Consider the following 9,854-nt stretch of genomic DNA (forward strand, 5'->3'; position numbering starts at 1 on the left):
AAAATAAAATCCCAACAATCCTATTCTCATCATAGACTTATGCAATTCATCATTGGCACAACAATACAAAACATGAAAACCACTAAACACAAATCAAAATTTTGAATTTTTCTACCCCCAAACTAAAGATAACATTGTCCCCAATGTCCATTATGCACAGTTTAGGAATAGAAAAATAGTATTTAAAAAGGTACGAGATAGTTCCCTGATTAATCCGTGAAGTTTGAGTTTCGTTTAATAGCATGCACACCCATTCTTTGGCTCTCTCATAATCATCATCTATAAAACAATTCAAATTATGTGGTGTCCACTGTGTTAGAAAATTTCACTGAATAATATGGAAATATTACAACCTAATCTCGCCCTTACAACTACTAGGAAGTTTAAACAAAAATTAGCAATCTAAAATGAAAAGAAAATTAGTACCAATGTTCAAAACAAAAAGAAACAATAACAAATGAAAATATAAACTACAAAAACAAATGCTCAGGTTTCATTCTTCGTCCTCCTCCTCTCCTTCGGTGTCATCATCTTTTGCTTTGGAATCATTCGATTCCTTGGAATCCCAGTCTTCCCATTGGAAGCTTGAAACGTTGACGCCCAGATTGGTGCAGCAGCTGTGTTGCATATCATACAACATTCGGGTCTGCTTTGCCATCCAATCTTGATGTTGTTCCATCAGTTTCATCTTACCCAAAATCTACTATAGCAGCTCATTTGTTGTGGATGTTGAACTGGATGTTGCAGCAGCTTCTGTGGTTTTTTGTCTTTTCGTTCCGGAGCCGAGTTCTTCTTTGGGAGGACGCCCAAGTAGCTTGCGATAGTAGGTGGCATCGAGGGCTGGGGCAAGATGAATAAGTGGTTCATCATCTGTCGTCTTGACTCCTGCTCGAGTGCACAACTCTATAATGAGATGTGGGAAGGTGAAACTCCCTCGCCCTGGTTTGGCCGCATGCCGTATACTGTCCATGATAATGTTCCCCATGTCCATTTTCTTTCCAGTGGCAATGCAGTAAAGTAACACTGCCTGATCAAAAACCACTGTGCTATAATGCATCTCCAGAACCATCCTGGCACACACAAAGTACTGCCACAATCTAGCCATAGGAATCAAATTCGTTCCCTTAATGGTTCTTCTTCCCTTCTTTGAAATATTCCAAGAGGTACTCGGCTTTACTATGACCTTGAGTATCTCCTCCTCCTTAATCTACTTCTTCTTAAATTCCTGATACTCATCACGGTCAATGGGATCGATTCTGTAAAAATCATTGATAACCTTCGCATAGATCGACACATTAATAACTCTCACATACATATGTCCGAGATCACACTGAGGGAAATTAGCATAGAATTCTCTCACTATTGGCTCTATGACTAAATGTTCAGGTTCACTCATGAAGATATCCCAACCTCTTCCTTGATTCCAATCTTCTGCACGGGCAGTGGTTAATCCACGCTCGGTAGTAAACCCCTTATCTTTTCTTTTGATTGCACCTTCATAACGTTGCCGAGCCTTTTCACTAACAAACATATTGTCTACTTGTTTCCCTTTCCCTTTACCTCTGGAAGCCATTTTGAGCAGCATTTTTGGTTTTCACTGTGAATACTCAAATCTACCCCCAAACTAAGAATTCAACCCGACAATTCAACGCTAAGTGCCCTTACTATTGACCACAATCACTCCTGAATGTACACCAAAGTTTCAAAATTTTGCACCTACACCCCAGAATTCACTACTCTTCCAAACTCAATCAAAACAACTCCAAATCTAAAACCCAACTTCCTCAACGACCCACAAATCAAACTCCACACTCCTTTAATCAATATCAAACCACGAACTTCACCAAAATTCACAACTCAACACATTTAATCAATATCTCAGATTCAAAACACTGACAATCGAAATTGATCAATTTAAAGGCTGGAGAACTCAAAATCTTACCAATCCCAAGATGAATACACCACCAATCTCACCAATTTCAGCCCAGAATGCAAGATCCCCAATTTTTGAAAACCTAGGGTTTCCAAAATTTTCTTCAAATTTTCGCAAAACGCCTTGGCAAAATGAGTTGATTTAGTGTTTGTGAGGGCTAAGGAGTTAGGTATAGGGATAAAAATTCACTGGAGAAACTCTGGATTGAAGGTGGAAGTGTTTGGCTCTTGGGTGTGTTTTGAAACTTTTTGCGAAAATGAAAAGTCACGTTAGGTATTTATATAAAGCAGTTTTCGCTGCGGCGAAGTTCTTCGTTTAATATGCAAAGCCCAGTCAATGCCACGGTGAAAAATTCCAGTATATACATCGCCACGGCGAAATTTCCTTAGCACAATTCCGCAATACCATTTATGCTGCGGCGAAAAATTCTAGAGAGCACAACACCTCGGCGAAGTCTGGAACTTTTCAAATCTTTTTCTTGCACAGTGTACATCGCCGTGGCGAAAACTGGAAATTTTCGCTTTTTTGCCATAGTTTGATCATTCACATGAAACACCCAAAAACACACAAAATTAAAATTATTCTAAATCATAAAACAACTAAATAAATTCAAAACAAGAACAAACAAATGAAAACAAAGTGGTTGCCTCCCAAGAAACGCTTGTTTATAGTCGAAAGCTCGACTTTCTCAAGTCATCATTTCGGGATGTCAAGTTGAACAAGAAGTGACTTGCAACTCATCACCCCATCAATGTATGACTTCAATCTTTGTCCATTGACCTTAAATGTGCCCTTTTCTTCATGTGAAACCTCCACTACCCCGTATGGGTAAACTTTTGTAACTATGAAGGATCCAGACCATCTAGACTTAAGTTTTCCAGGGAAGAGTCTAAGTCTAGAATTATACAACAAAACTTTCTGACCCACTTCAAAGTTCTTCTTCCTGATATGCTTGTCATGCCACATCTTGGTCTTTTCTTTGTAAATCCGGGCATTCTCATACGCTTCATGATGAAACTCGTCAAGTTCATTCAATTTCAACATCCTTTCCTCCTCAGTAGCTCGTAAATCCATGTTTAGCTGCTTGACTGCCTAATATGCCTTATGCTCGAGTTCCACCGGCAAGTGACATGCCTTCCCATATGCTAACCTAAATGGAGACATACCAATCGAAGTCTTGAATGCAGTGTGGTATGCCCATAATCCATCATCTAACTTCCATGACCAATCCTTCATGGATGCATTAACTGTCTTCTCTAAAATTCTTTTAAGTTCTCTATTCGACAGTTCCACTTGCCCGCTAGTCTGAGGATGGTACGGTGTAGCGACTCTATGTTTCACTCCATATTTTCCCAACAGTGCATCAAATTGCCTATTGCAAAAATGAGACCCCTCATCACTGATGATTGCCCGTGGTACTCCAAATCTTGAGAAAATGTTCTTCCTCACAAAGTTAACCACCATTTTGGCATCATTGGATGGCAATGCAACTGCTTCCACTCATTTTGAAACATAATCCACAGCCACCAAAATGCACATATTCCCATAAGAATTTGAGAAAGGACCCATGAAGTCAATTCCCTAAACATTAAATAGTTCAACAACTAGGATGTTATTCAACGGCATTTCATCTCTCCTTGAAATATTTCCACTCCGTTGACATTGATCACATTCCTAAACCACCCGGAAGGCATCCTTGAATAGGGTTGGCCAATAAAATCCAGATTGAAGGACCTTGGTTGTTGTCCTAGTTCCTCCAAAATGACCACCCACTTCTCTCTCATGGCAATGTCATAGAATACTCTCCATCTCCTCTTCCGGGACACACTTATGTATCATCTTATCAGCATAGTGTCTGTACGGAAATGGTTCTTCCCAGAAATAATACTTCAAGTCAGAGAAAAATTTCCTCTTTTGCTGGAAGGTCATGCCATTCAGGAGCACTCTCGATGATAAATAGTTTGCAATATCTGTATACCAATGTGCTTCTTCAACTCTCATCAATTTCTCATCCGACAAGGTCTCCTTGATTTGAGTTTCCTCTTCACTTCCCTAGGTTGGTCGTTCAATCCTTGACAAATGATCCGCCACCACATTTTTTGACCCCTTTTTATCTCGGATCTCCAACTCAAACTCTTGTAGTAATAGGATCCATCTTATTAGCCGAGGTTTTGCTTCTTGCTTTGCCAACAAATGCTTGAGTGTCGAATGATCCTTGTAGACTATCACCTTAGCACCTAGCAAATAAGAACAAAATTTGTCAAATGGAAAAACCACAACTAATAACTCTTTTTCAATAGTGGTGTAATTCAACTGTGCATCAGTGAGTGTCTTACTAGCATACTGAATTACATGGACAACTTTGTTCTTTCTTTGTCCTAAAACTACTCCTAGTGCAAAATCCCTAGCATCACACATCAATTCGAAAGGTAGTCCCCAATCGGGAACTGCAATAATAGGTGCAGACATTAACAATTTCTTAAGAGTTTGAAAAGCATGCAGGCATTCATCATCAAAATCAAAAGGAATATCCTTAATCAGTAAATTGCAAAGGGGTTTAGAGATTTTAGAGAAATCCTTGATAAACTGTCTATAGAACCTCGCATGCCCCAAGAAACTCCGGACTACATTAACGTTTGCAGGTGGTGGTAGCTTCTCAATCACTTCAGTTTTTGCCTGATCCACTTCGATGTCGTCCTTTGAAATTCTATGACCAAGTACTATTCCTTCCTGTACCATGAAGTGGCATTTCTCCCAGTTGAGCACCAAATTTGTCTCCTGACATCGCTGCAAAACAAAAGAGAGATAAGATAAACAATTATCAAAAGAAGAACCCAAAACAGAGAAGTCATCCATGAAGACTTCTATAAACCGCTCCACCATGTCACCAAAAATTGACATCATGCATCGCTGAAATGTGGTCTGTGCATTGCACAACCTAAAAGGCATCCTTCTGTAAGCAAAGGTGTCATAGGGACAAGTGAATTTCGTCTTCTTTTGATCTTCAAGAGCAATGGCAATCTGATTATAACCTGAAAAACCATCCAAGAAACAATAGTAAGCATGCCCTGCCAATCTCTCCAACATTTGATCGATGAAAGGAAGTGGGAAATAATCCTTCCTTGTCGCTTTATTCAATTTCCTGTAATCGATGCACAACCTCCAACCCGTGACAGTCCTAGTTGGTATTAATTCATTGCTGTCATTCTTAATCATCGTGATACCTCCTTTCTTTGGAACCACTTACACCAGGCTCACCCATGGACTATCTGAAATAGGATAAATCCACTTCCTTTCTCACCACTTCCTTCATCGAAGGATTCAATCTCCGTTGTGGTTGCACCCTAGGCTTGACATCATCTTCCATGAGTATCTTGTATATATAAAAATATGGAGAGATGCCTCTAATGTCCGATATAGTCTATCCAATTTCTGATCTATGCTCCCTTAACACCCGAATCAACCGCTCTTCTTCCAATTTACTCAGCCTTGAATTGATGATCACTGGAAGGTTTCTAATTCACCAAGATACACATATCTAAGGTGAGAAGGTAAAGGTTTCAGTTCAAGTTTCGGAGGTTCTTCCATTCTTGCCTTTTCCTTCTCTTTCTCAATATCAAACTCTTCAAATTATGAATCTTGGCTCGCATTAGTCGGCTGAAGTGCTTCCAAAAATCTAGCACACTCATTTTTCGTCGACTCATCTACCTCTATTGTTTTTAATTGGGCAACGCATGCTTCTAGAGGTAGTTGAGGGGTGTTCTCTTCAATAGCCTCTGCTTCTAGTCTATCCACCACGTCTACACTAAAACACGAATCTGACTCTGATGGAAATTTCATGGCCTCAAAAACATTGAACGTTATTGTTTCATCTTGGACCCTTAATAGCAATTTTCCTTCTTGCACACCAATAAGGGCTCTTCCGGTGGCCAGAAATGGTCGCCCCAAGATGAGAGGCATTTCCATGTCCTCTTCCATGTCCAACACAACAAAGTCCACAGGAAAGATAACTTTGTCCACCTTCACCAAAACATCTTCAACTATGCACCTCGGATGCTTGATGGATTTATCTACAAGTTGCAAAGATATGGACGTTGGCTTCACTTCACCAATCCCTAATCTCCTGAAAACAGAAAAAGGCATTAGATTTATGCTTGCACCTAATGTTAGAGTAGATGCCCTAAAGCCAATCAATTATTGCAGAATTTACTCTTTGTAATCATGTTCATTAATCAATAATAAAAGGCATTTTATTCTATATCACGTAAATCATTATTATTGCAATATGTATTGATATATGTCTTTAGAATGGTAGAACCGTGACGAAGGTATCAAGTGTTTCAAATCTTGATAGTGAGAACCCTATGAGCACATATGGTGGCCATTCTAGAAACGTCCGTAGCCCCAGTATTATTCTGAAGTAAGGGCACAGATAATACGATAAGGTCATAGTGTTGACCGACCCTGTCAAAAGGCAGTGACTGATCTCACTTGTCAAGGTTGTTTGGTGACAACCTGGTGCAACACATGGGTTCTTACTGTAGGCGGATATACCGCAACAAGTTTACTAGACTGACCCACCAAATGATTCCATATGGATGGTAACCCCAGTGTTTATGGAACAAATCCTCTAACGAATGATGATGCATGTGATCCTTAGACTTGAGATCATCGGAGCGCCTTGTGCACCGATTGGTGCAGTTTGACACTAGCCTAATGCAGTTCTATTCAGAGCTGTCAATACAGTGGTGATTAGCTGCATCAAGGAGTGTATCAAGACTATAGTGGATTGACAGAGGATTCATCACTCCTGGGTACGGGAGAAGTTATCTCACGATGTAATTCAGTATATGGCAATGACACTAAAACTGTGGCCATAGTGGGATTGAGTTGTTGCTATATCCAGTTTATAATACATGTCATTGGTCCAGAAACTGAATACATAATATCTAGAGTAACCGAAGGTTGACACTATTTATATGCCTTCGTCTCGTCGAGATAACGTATGATGAAATGATCGAATAGTGCGGTAACCATATCATTGACAGGTAGCTACTTTACTGAATTCGAATCTATCGGGTGGCCATGATGCCTTACTAGGGGCTAATCTTGGTCTGTGTACAGTGAGACAATTAATTGGTGTTAATTGCGATACTATACACTTCCGGTATGATGAGGAGCCTATGGGTCACACACATAGAAGATAATTTAAGATCCAAGAAGAAGGAAAGGCGTTTTTGTCTTTTTAAGGCGAAAGGGTATTTTGGTAATTTCACTGTGCAATTAAATTTGCTGAAGGTCATAGCCTTTATTTAATTAGAAAAGTTAAATAAGTGAAATTACGTTTAAATATGTGTTCACATATATTTAATTAAATCATCATTATTGTTAAATGTTAATATATAGATTAAATATATATTAATTGATTTTAATTTAGATAATGATGAAATAAAAATTAAATATCTAATTGGGAGTGTTTGGTAACATGGGGTGTTTGGGTTGGAGCCCAAGCCTATTCCATATTGGAATAGGGTAACTAACTTTTACAATAAAAGAAAATTGTTTCTTTGTTAAAAAAAAAAAAAAAAATGAGACTTTTCATTATTTCATTCTCTTGAAAAACACAAACATTGTAGCCCCATTTCTCTCCTACGGCAGAAACCCATTTTGCCTAAAATCAATTCATTTTGATTTCATTCTTCTTTAATCTTAACGCCAAAGAGGATCTAGCAAATCCCTCTTTGGTTCTTTGTGATTGTCTTTGTGTGGACTAAGTCAGTTCGATCCTATGCTTGGGTCGGTAGCAAAAACATTCAAAGACAAACGTGGTGGAGCCTCCAAACGTGGGTATGATTCTCTTAACTCATGGTTAACCTTTTTGTGAAGATTTTACTTTAATATAAATTGTAAAATTATACCCTTGATCTTGGCTCATGTAAACGATCCGTGTATTATATATTTTTTGTTTCCGCTAAGTATATGGATCATTGACTAACACCTAAATCACATAAAACTCTATCAAAAGTAATGTCTCCTATAACACAAGGAATAGCAAAACTCCCTGGATCTTTAAGTTTCGGTGGCAGCTTCTTCTGTAGAATGGCGCTGCACTCTTCCGTAAGCATCACTATTTCCTCATCTTCTAACTTTCTTTTGTTTGATAAAATCTCCTTGAGAAATTTTGTGTAGCTCAGTATCTGTTGCAATGCATCTGCAAAAGGAATGTTGATATGTATTTTTTTAAATATCTCAATGAATTTTTTAAGCTAATTATCCTGATTTTTCTTTCTGAGTCTCTGGGGAAAAGGCATAGGAGGGGTGTGATGTGCCAACTCTGGTGGTATGTCGGGAAATGGCAATTTTTCTTTCTTTTGCCTTTGCCTCTCTTCCCGTTTTGATTCATCTTCCCTAGGACTGGTTGGTTTCTCTTTAGCAATGATCTCTTCGTCAACTTCCTCATCAGAATCTTTCTTTTCTTTTGGTGGGCTTTCTTCTTTCTCTGATTGTTCCACCTCTTCTAAGAGAGTCCCACTTTGCAGAGTTATTGCATTTGATTGTTCACGTGGGTTTGTCACTGTATTGCTTGGTAGGAAACCCTACGGTCTCTCATTTAGCTTATCGGCCAATTGACCCACCTGTACCTCCAAGTTCCAAATGGACTCGCCTTGGTTTCTGAAATTCGCCCTCGTCTCATTCATGAAACCTGTGGTCTCTTGCATAAATTTTCCGAACATATCCTCCAGTTTTGTCACTCTTTGATCTCCTAGTTGATTATTCACCCCCGCTTGATTGTTTGGCATCATTCTTTGGTTCCATTGGTTATTCTACTGATTCTGTTGATTTTGATCACCCCAAGACAAGTTTGGATGATTCCTCCAACCAGGATTATACGTGTTGGAATAAGGATTGTTCTGTTGTCTTTGATTTCCTGCCAAGTAGTTAACTTGTTCTGATGATGATGAAGCTGAAGCAAAAGTGTTCCCCACTTGACATTCATTGCTCATGTGGTTACCTGCACAAAAATAACAAGTTAATTGAGGTGCTTGAATATAATCCACTTGCATACCTCCCAATTGCTTCTGAAGTGCTGTAAGTTGGGCTAAAATGGCTGTGTATGCATCAACTTCATGTAGACCCTTAGATTTCTTCAATTGTATCCTCTCATTCGGTCTTTGATAATTGTTACTTGCCAGAACTTCAAGCAACTCATGAGTTTCTTCAGGTGTCTTGTTTTGTAATGCTCCTCCCGATGCTGCATCCACCATCGTTTGCACATTAACCATCAACCCATTATAGAACGTTTGGACTTGCATCCAAACTGGCAAACCATGGTGTGGACACCTCCTCAATAGTTCCTTGTATCTTTCCCAAGCCTCATATAATGATTCAGACTCTTCCTGTAGAAATGATGTGATATCATTTCTCATCTTCACAGATTTTGCTAGAGGAAAGAATTTGGTCAGGAACTTTTGTGCTAATTCATTCCATGTAGTGATCATTCCTAGTGGTAATGCCATTAACCATCCTTTTGCTTTATCCCTTAATGAAAAAGGGAACAATCTCAATTTGCTGGCATCATCTGACACTCCATTTGACTTGAAGGTATCGCATATCTCTAAAAAGTTTGCAATGTGTAGATTTGGATCTTCCTTCAAATCTCCCTTAAATTGTACCGACTGCTGGATCATCTGGATGATTGTCAGCTTTATTTCAAAAGTGTTGGCTTGTACTACTGGTCTAGTTATACTTGAACCACTGCCATCAACTATGGGAACTGAGAATTCCCTCAATGTTCTATTTTTTGCCATCTCAACAACTATGGCCTCTCGTTCTCTTCTCTCTCTCTAGATCAACATGAACCAATGGCTAACGTCTAGCTCTTTGCATAAACTGAACAGAAAGAGAGAAAGCGTGAGATCAC

At 39.0% G+C, this 9,854-nt stretch overlaps 1 non-coding gene across 1 annotated transcript; it reads left to right on the forward strand.

The window, feature by feature from the left end:
- Positions 1 to 9,256: 9,256 nt before the first annotated feature.
- On the forward strand, positions 9,257 to 9,363 carry LOC116122878. The gene has a single exon (XR_004126970.1). It is a non-coding gene; the product is annotated as a small nucleolar RNA R71 (small nucleolar RNA).
- Positions 9,364 to 9,854: the final 491 nt, after the last annotated feature.

Source organism: Pistacia vera, unplaced genomic scaffold (assembly GCF_008641045.1).
Source record: "Pistacia vera cultivar Batoury unplaced genomic scaffold, PisVer_v2 Contig138, whole genome shotgun sequence".
NCBI classification, from domain to species: domain Eukaryota; kingdom Viridiplantae; phylum Streptophyta; class Magnoliopsida; order Sapindales; family Anacardiaceae; genus Pistacia; species Pistacia vera.